Here is a 10520-nt window from a genome sequence, read left to right as displayed (position 1 = left end):
TGATGCATTCCATTTTCCTAGTTACAGACAGTATTTAAAGTTGTATCAAAAGTCATTGGATGGAGATAATTTTATGTAGTAACTGTTTAGGTTACCCGCAACAACTGCAATGTGACTAAACAGTCAATCTGTACCAACTTCCAAGAAACCTACAACAACTAAAGATGTCGAATATACAACACTCTTTAATGAACCTGTACTTTTAGCTCTTCACCAAATTTGCATCTTTCCACATCACCAAAGGTACTTACATTTATGATTTCCATTCATTAGTAATTGTAGACACCTAAAATTGTCCTATCTAATTAAATAAATATTTTTATTTATTTAATTATTTAAGCCTAATTCTTCTATTAATTAAATAAATATTTTTATTTATTTAATTATTTAAGCCCAATTCTTCTATTAATTAAATAAATCTTTATTTATTTAATTAATTCATTTATCCTTTTCTAGCCTTATTTCTTATTTAAATAAATACTTTTATTTATTTAAATTATCCTTTTCCTAAATTAAATAAATACTTTATTTATTTAATTAATCCCACTTCCTCTATTAATTAAATAAATCTTTATTTATTTAATTAACATTAGCCTTTTCTACCTATGACACATGCCATTCATCTCTTAATTCCTACACTACCTACCCTCTAATCTTAGCCGACCATTTATCTTTTACACCTCTCAATCTTATCTGTCCATTTCTTATAGTGTCTTCTATATAAGGAGATACTTCCTTCATTATCAACCCTAATCAATCTCCTTGACTAGCATTCGAACTTTCATATGCGATCAATCCTACTTGCAACCACATTTCCGTTCTTTGTTGAGCTCTTGTGCACACATTAAATCTGAGAGCAAATATATCAAGCAAGATCAATGGAGATAGGAAGAATGGAGATCCAAACCCTATTGGACATGTGATGGTATAATCTTTGTTATTTCGTTGATTTACATTGGCTTAGGTAATATTCATATGTTATGGTGGATCTTTGTTGATTGTTAGGCTAGGGTTTTGTGGTTGAATCTATTTTAGTCTTTCAATATTGTTGTTTCCATTTTTACCATAAACATTTTGGCATGCCCGGTGGGACCCTTGTCCTTTTGCACTTAATATCATGGTTGCAGATTTAATGCTTTTGAAGTTGCAGATTTGACATTTCCAACAACATTTCGACATTTTCGCATCTGCGCATACCAGAACCACGTCTTTGCTTTTCCGTCGCGTCTGTGACCCCTAGAATCGTATTTGCATCTTCGACATCATTTTATAATTTTTTCAGGTTGTGAATTCACTTCTTTGTTCCCAAAATGCGTATGTGCATCTTTTAACCACATTTGTGTTCTAGATCCGCATCTGTGTTACCGAAACGCATCTGTGAGGGTTGAAACCGTGTCTGTATCCTCTAATCACATCTGCATGAGATCCAATCGCATCTGTGTTTTTTATTTTTTATTTTGGTTTTTGTTCTAGTTTTTAGGGCTTTATTTTATCATTTTGATTTCAGATCTGGTTTATTTGGGCTAACATCTTGTGACCTAGCTAACAAATTGGTGCAACTTGTCCTTGAAGTGAATCACATTGTTGAAGACCCCTTTTTCACAAAGTCTTTTGGATCTAAAATTTACCTAACTTGTGTAATTGCAGGAGGGGTATTATTGCAAAACTACTAACAGATATTTGTTGCAGAATTTTGGCAAGGGTTTTTTATCTTTATTGTGTGCCTTGTTTTCATAGATTACCAAACACTTCAATTGGTGCACTAAAATTGAACCAGTTCCTTTTGTGTCTTGAGCAATAGACTCTTTTTGTTTAATCTCTAGAGGGCCTATCTCCCCATGTGGTCACTAGGACTACTAGTGAGGAGAGAACGACCCAAGTGGTAGTGAGGAAAACCCACCTCTTATGAACCACTATAAATCACTGTATCCATGGTGAAAGCCATGGGTAATGTGTGTTGATTAGTTCATACCGACACTATGTTTCCCCATAAACCCATTTGATCAAATGTATTTGATCAATTGTAGGGCATAACCCCTATTGGCTGGGAGCCTTCTATATTTACAGAGCTGAAAGTGTCGCATGTATTGCCACATGAGCGGATGCCCTTACTAGCACCTTTTTATTTTAGAAAGCCAAAATCCTTCTAGTTGTTGGGGTAGGAGGTCAAACCTATGGAGTGGCCCACACACATACGGTTCTTAGTAGAGATACAAAATTCACCACGGGGATTTTTTCATGGGGACTGGTGCTTGGTTGTCCCGGAGAAGTGAGTGCCAAGGGTGGAGCTAGTGGGGTCAAGCATCTAAGTATCTGCTTTGAATAACATAGCCTTAGGGGAAACCCCATGTGGGATCAACAACTATTGTCCTGGCCAACCATAAGAGTTGTGCTTGTCTTCTTTTTAACATTCAAACATTCAAGATCTCACATCAAAACATTGTGTCTTTTGTGTCTTCAAGTGTATGCAAAACATTTTTACATCAAACAAAACACTTTCTTTGGAGTCATTTTGAGTCTAAACATCTGCAAACATTGAGTCCTCATCAATATTGTGTCCTCTTGCCATGGAAAAATAGTCAAAAATTTAGATTTGGTCACAACTTTACAAATTGGAAAAATTGCACTCAGATTCTAGAAACGCGTCTGTGTCTAATAGGAACACATATGTGTCCTTTAACCATGTTTGTGTAGGACATAAACGTGTTTCTGTTATCATAAGCAAACTACATTCACAAAATCTCAAAAATGTGTATGTGTAGTGTTTAAACACGTCTGTGTCATTTAACCGTGTCTGTGAAGTATACAGGCACGTTTGTGTTTAGTATTGAAAAACATTTACAGTCCAACAAACAAGAGCCATCAGTTTCAGAATTCTTGAGCTTCCTAAGTTATTTCTCTAGATTTTCATCTAGCATTCAGCCTATTTCTGGGTCTCACAAAGTTCATCATTGCTTTACACCTTGCATTACATTCACATTTGTCTGAACTTGAGTCAAAAGGTCACTTGCTTGTCCTCATCTTACTTTGTCAACATAACACATACAACAACATTTTGCTAAGTGGTACCTCATCAAGGTCTATAACCTTTGGGTCTCATTTGGTCTTACTTAGAGTCAAGGTCAACTTACCTCATCAAGAGAAACTATCATCTCTTTGGAAGCCACACCTACTCTACTACATACATACTTGGTCTTAAACTTTGGACATTGCAAGTACACCTTAGATTCATTTACATTCCATCCAACTCTTGGTCTTCCATACTCTTTCCATTTTTATCTAGTCTCACACATCTTCGTCAAGACCTAGTTCATGGTTGAAACCCATTCCCAAAAATCTAGGAGAGAAGCTAAAGAGGCTCAAGAGTCTGCAAACATGAGTGCCTATGAGTATGACAATGATATCTTCTTCAATTCTGATCATACCACATTACCTGACATGGATACTTATAGAAACACTCAAAATGTTGAGAATATGGATAATACGAACAACAATGATACACACAATGACAATACAGACAACTTTTCCGTACATTCAGCAAAAGTGGAAGACACCATCATGGATCCCCATTTTAATAAATTGGTTGAGGAAATCAAGAGAAGAGATAGACAATATTTCCTACAAGTGATTGCACAAAGTGGAGCTAAGATACCTCATGATTTTGACATGTCTCAAATAATGGAAAATCGACCTATGCAAGAAACACAACTCAACATGGATCAAAGGAGACCTAATAGTGGAGGTACTAGAGGACCACGTTTTGTGCCTGAGTCACCATCATCATTGTTTCAAAAACCTAAGGTCCCAAATACACATGGTCAAGCCTATGATACTCATGAAAGAGCATCTCATGAACAACTCCATCTACACAGACCATTATGGAAGTCTTATGCAGATAAATACACTTAATTGCATGCCAATGCTAAGGACCAACATTCAAAACAATTGGATATCTAGAGGCATGCTCAAAATTTGGACACAAGGAAACCCCATGTCAAATTTGGGGGCAACACACAAGAGAAAACTCATGACATGCCTGTAGAATATGATATACATGGACAAAGCAGACATTCCATTCCTCATTATGACTCTATACCAGGTGGTTCTCATACACAATATCATTATAGACCTCCTCCTTATAAACATGTGTATGATCAATACCATCCATACATGCAGTATGCTCCTCCTCCACCCAGTGGGTCAAGCATGGGATATGGTCCAAGAAGTCGGTCTCCACCTAAGAACAATTTGGAACAACAAATAAAAGACTTACAAAAGAAAATGGAGGACATAAATGCACCAAAGCCAACTTACACAATGAGAGACATGTGTCCTTATCCATTTGATATAAACATTTCAATGCCTCTATTTCCTACACATTTTGTGACACCTAAATTTGATAAGTATAGAGGCAAAGGAGACCCTAAGGCACATATAAGACATTTTTTCACAACTTGCATTGAGGTAGCAGCAGAAGAAACATACTTGATGAGATTGTTCCCACAAAGCTTAGGTGATCAAGCTATGGAATGGTTCTCCCAACTTCCACCTGGAATTAAATCTTGGGGTGATCTAGCAGAAGCTTTCATACAACATTTCTCATACAACATAGAGATAGATATATCAGTTACCACTTTGTGCAACACCAAACAAAAGGATGGGGAGTCTTTTTCATCATTCCTACAAAGATGGAGGAATTTAGCTAGCAGATGCTCTTGTGAAATTCCACAAAAACAAATGGTAGAGATGTTCACCTAGAATGTCAACAAAGACATTGGTTATGACTTGAGAAAAGCTTGTTTGTCCACTTTCAAGGATGTCATTGAGAAAGGCTTAGTGATAGAGAAGGTCTTAATTGAGCAAGGAGTCATTAAGATATTCAAAGAAATCAAAGAGGACTTTAAAGGAAAAGACAAGCCATGATTTTGGAATAAGAACAAGAACACAATAAATGATGGTGTTGTTGATGCTAACACAGTGAGACCAAAAATCATTCTTTTTGGATCAAGTTCTACAAACAATCAAGTGAATACTCAAACAACTTCAAAACCATGAAGGGAATACACCCCATTGGGAGAACCACTTGAATCAACTTTCAAGAAGCTAGTGGCAAACAAGATAATAACAATTCCGGACAATCCTCCATATGAACCAAAGGTCAAACCAAATTGGTGGAATGATGATGAGTACTATGAGTATCACAAGAGCAAGGGACATAAAATAGGAAATCGTCATCATTTGAAGAACATCATACAAGATCTTATTGATAGAGGTGACATTGAGACTGAAGGACATTCATCCAACCAAGAGCATGAGATGTTTAAGGAACCAATCCCTAAACATGACAAGGGAAAATCCAAAGCCACATATGAGAAAGCCAACTATACGAAAGTATCCTATGACTATGATTCAACTGTTAATCACATTTTGATGGACGACTATGTTTCTACTATTATCATAAAGGACAAAACTCCTGAAAGTCCTACCCAAAGACCCAAAGTTGTCCTAAAAGGCATTGGACCTTCTTTTGAATCTACCTCTAAATGTAATGTCACAACTCATCAAGGTAAGCTCACTTTTCAAGGTGCTCTAGCTAAAACCACTGCTTTCTCATCAACCAAACCTAAGTACAATCTAGTAGAACAATTAGGGAAGACACCCGCGCTTATCTCCATCATTGATATTTTACGCATATCCCCTACACATAAAGCCATCCTTGATAAAACTTTGAGAGAAACCTCTATCCCCACTAATCTAAACATGGACCAGTTTCAAGCCATGGTGGGATATCTTTTCGTTCCGCACTCCCTTACATTCACTGAAGCTGACAATGCCTTTGTAAGCCAACCACATAATGCACCTTTACACATTGAAGCCTTCCTACACAAACATCAAATAAAATGAGTCCTAATAGATGGAGGAGCTAGTCTCAATATATGTACTTCGAACACAATAATACAATTGGGATATTTAGATAAAGTTGTGAATGCTACAAAAAAAATCACCATCAAGGCATATGATGACGAAGAGCGTTCATCAAAAGGAACAATCACTTTACCTCTCAGAGTTGGGCCAGTTACAAAGGATGTGGTTTGTCAAGTCCTAGACCTCGATCTCACATACAAAATATTGCTACAATGTCCATGGATTCATGAGATGAGAGAAGCCCCATGTACCTACCATTAATTCATTAAGTTTCCTCATAATGGAGTTGAAGTAACAGTTAATGGTTATCCTAATCCATTTATATACTACAATAACTTGAGGCCAAAAGTTGAGACAATAATTCCAATTAATAGAGAAGCTATCCTATCTTCTGCATATATTGACCCTGAATCATTAAAACCTTCAACATCAAAGAAAGGTGAGCTTAAAGGGAAATATCAAGACAAAGGCATAGGTGAATACACTCTAAATCAAACCATGTGCTTATGGAAAGTCATGAGTTCACCAAAATAATATGGACGACCACATCCTTCTAAATGGGTATCTATCATTACACTAAAATGGGATCCTACTATATTCCAAAAGTAAGATGAAATGGAAGAAGAAGACTTATACAAAATGCTTTACAAAGACCCTAAAGACGGTACACAAGATCACATCAAAATACCATGTGAAAAATATGGCAAAGGATTCAAGATCCTACAAAAGTTTTGGTACGATGGTAAAAGTCCTCTTGGCTTAAGAAAGGAAGGTATCACTCAACCTTTGCAATCAGAATTGACATTTAAAAATCAGTGCTCAAAAGGGCTTGGTTTCATCTCTTCCAGGGTAAACACTCACAAATCAGAAGAAGTATTACAAAAAAGGATTCCCAATGATCAACAAGAGAACCGCTATTTCACCGACTCTAATGAATGGAAATGGGGTTCAGACAAATCCTCCAGTGACTATGAACTCACCGAGACATTTAGAGAACCAGGTGAACCCACAGAAGAAGAGTAATTTCATAGAAAATTCAAAGTTGGTCAAGAAACAACCCCTAAGGATCCCACACAGTCTTTGTCTTTAGGTTCTGGGTCGAAATCACAAAGGATAAGGACACTCATTCCAGAATGCGCTTTTAGTAATGACAATTTGGACTCGTTCATGATCAAGACATATGAGGAGAGTGCCAACGATGACCTTGACAACTACCTTGACATACCTGAATATAATTGTATCAGTACCCTAACACCCACTGACTTTGAAAACATTGAAGGCCTTCCCCTTGTTCACCACCAACTTATTGATTGGGACCATGAAGGACCTGTACAATTTGACACATTCCAAAATGATGAAGCCTTTATCGACTATTTAGGCATACAAGATGATCTTTCACTTGGGGACCATAAGGCGGGATACACTATAGAACTCAACAACGTGGCATATTTTGGTGAGGGTGTTGGGCCTTCCAGTCACAAAAATGTAAAAAATAAAACAAATCATGGGTTTTATGGTGAAAACCACATTGTGGCACTGTCTGACTCTATAAAGGTAAAAAGAAAGGATGTATCTAAGGGTGAAAACCTCTCTGAGGTGCTCGAAGATGGAAGGCTCGACATTCTCCCGACATCATATGAAGAAAAATCATCCATGTCGGTAGAGGAGACCATCAAAACAAACATTGGTACAGAAGATATTCCACATAACATATTCCTGGCACAATTTCTGACAGAGAGAGAAAAATCGAAGTTCATAAGTTTCTTCACAGAGCGAAAAATCAATTTTGCATGGTCCTACACTGATATGCCTGGACTGGATCCGGACTTGGTAATGCATCATTTGACAGTTAAACTAGGAGCAAAGCCAGTGAAATAGAAATTAAGAAAGATGCATCCACAAGTGGCATTATTAGTCAAGGCAGAGCTTGAAAAATTGTTGGATGTCAGATTCATAAGACCAATTGATTATCCTAAATGGATCTCCAACTTGGTACCAGTTAGTAAGCCAGATCACATCATCAAAATATGCACAGATTTCAGAGACATTAACAAAGCTTGTCCTAAGGATGACTTTCCATTACCAAACATCGACCTGATCATAGATCTCACGGCGGGTCATGCAATGTTATCTTTGATGGACGGATTCTCTAGCTACAATCAAATAAAAATCATATATGAGGATCAGCACAAAACAACATTTACTTGTACCTGGGGAACTTTCTGCTGGAATGTCATGCCCTTCAGGATAAAGAATGCAAGCGCTACATACCAACGAGCCATGATTGTTATCTTTCATGATCTCATGAATGTAACTATAGAAGATTATGTTGATGACCTCTTGAGAAAATCAATAGATAGAGACACACATTTGGACATCCTTTCAGTCATTTTTGATTGTTTGGAAAAATACAAGGTAAGACTAAACCCCAAGAAATGTGTCTTTGGAGTAACTTCCGAGAAGCTTCTTGGATATATTGTTTCAAAAATAGGAATTGAAGCCGATCCAACAAAAGTTAAAGTGATCTTAGAAATACCACCACCAAGAAATATCAATCAACTTCAATCTTTACAAGGAAGACTCCAGTCCATACAAAGATTCTTAGCACAACTTGCAGATAAATGCCATCCTTTTCAGCACTTGCTACACAAAAATATCAAATTCAAATGGGATGATAACTGTCAATAGGCTTTTCATATACTCAAAGGTTATCTTCTAAATCCACCAGTCTTGATGCCACTAGTCCCAGAACAACCCCTATTACTCTACATATTAGCTACATCAACAGCACTGGGGCACTCTTAGCGCAACAAGATGTTGAGGGCAAAGAAAATGAAGTATATTACATCAGTCGTACTTTGGTTGGTTATGAGATAAACTAAACACCAATTGAGCATGCAATCTCGCTGTGGCTTTTGCTTCGTAGAAATTATGACATTACATGCTAACTCATAAAACTAAGTTGGTTGCAAGGATTGATCCATTGAAGTATCTTCTCAATAAGGCGACGCTTACTGGCAGACTAGCCAAATGGGTGATTCTCTTGAGTGAATTCGACATTGAATATATGGACAGAAAAGCAATAAAGGGACAAGCTATCACAAATCCATTAGCGGATTCACCCATGATAGATGATACTCCTTTAACTTCACAATTTTTAGATGAATCCATCTTGATGGTATCACACACAAAGCCTTGGCAACTGTACTTTGATGGCTCATACACACAACATGGTGCAAGGGTTGGCATCCTCTTTATCACACCTCAAGGATATTCCATTCCCAAATCACATTGATTGTTATTTCCTTGAACTAATAACATAGCAAAATATGGGGCATTAACAATAGGCTTACAGATTGTAATTCAGTGGAAGATCCAGAAACTTCATGTTTTAGGGGACTCTCAACTTGTAATTCATCAAGCAACCGATGACTACCAAACAAAGGATGAAAAATTAATGCCTTACAAGAAAATGGTAGATGACTTCAAGCAATATTTCATGAAGTTAACCTTTGAGCAGATACCAAGAGAGAAGAATTGAGCCACGGATGCCATGGCTACTATTGCCTCGCTGATCGATCTATCGCAGAATGAAACCTACTATGAGTTCTTGGTCGATAACCTTTTGGTTCCCTCATATGAGATCACTCCTACTGAGATGATATGTGTTGTTGGTCTTGATTCCCAGTTATATGGTTCCATTTTCACATACCTTCATAACAACACCCTTCCTCCTAACCTATCTAACAACCAATGCCGCACTTTCATTCGCCAATCATCCTGATACATCATTTTAGTTGATATCCCATACCGTCGAGGTCTAGATAGCACTCTCCTTAGATGTTTAGAAAGGGATGAAGCTCATATTGCGTTACGCGAAGTTCATGAAGGAATATATGGTCCATATTCTAGTGGTCCTACCTTAGCCAAGAAAATCATCAAGACTAGATATTACTAGCCCACTATGGAAAAAGACTCATATCAATTTGTCAAGAAATGTAAGCAATATCAAATTCATGGAGACCTTATTCATGCGCTAGCACAATAACTTCAACCGATTGTGACTCTTTGGCCCTTTTGTTAGTGGGGACTCGATCTCATAGGCAAGATTCACCCTCCTTTTTCCAACGGCCACAAATTCATTATCACTACAATAGATTATTTCACAAAATGGATTGAATTCATGCCTCTTACACAAGTCACTAGAAAATAGATTGCTATATTCATTCTCAACTATATCATTTTCTAGTACGGTATTCCTCTTTCCATCGTTACTGATAACAGATGTCCCTTCAAAAACCAAGATGTTCGTGAACTTTGTGATCGCTTCCATATTACCCATCATTTCTCCACTCTCTATTACCCCCAAAGTAATGGTCAAGATGAGGCATCTGATAAAACCATTCTTAAAATCCTAAAAAAGACAGTCAATGACACTGGTTGAAATTGGCATATCCAACTTAATCCTACACTTTGGGGTTATTGTGCAAGTGTTCGCACACCTACATGAGCCACACCTTATTCACTTGTCTATGGTGTTGAAGCTATCTTGCATATTGAGGTTGAGTTACCATCTTTATGAGTCTCTTTGCACA

This window comes from Cryptomeria japonica, chromosome 11 (genome assembly GCF_030272615.1).
Source record: "Cryptomeria japonica chromosome 11, Sugi_1.0, whole genome shotgun sequence".
NCBI lineage: Eukaryota > Viridiplantae > Streptophyta > Pinopsida > Cupressales > Cupressaceae > Cryptomeria > Cryptomeria japonica.
The sequence above is the reverse complement of the archived record's forward strand: the minus strand, read 5'-3'. Positions refer to the sequence as shown.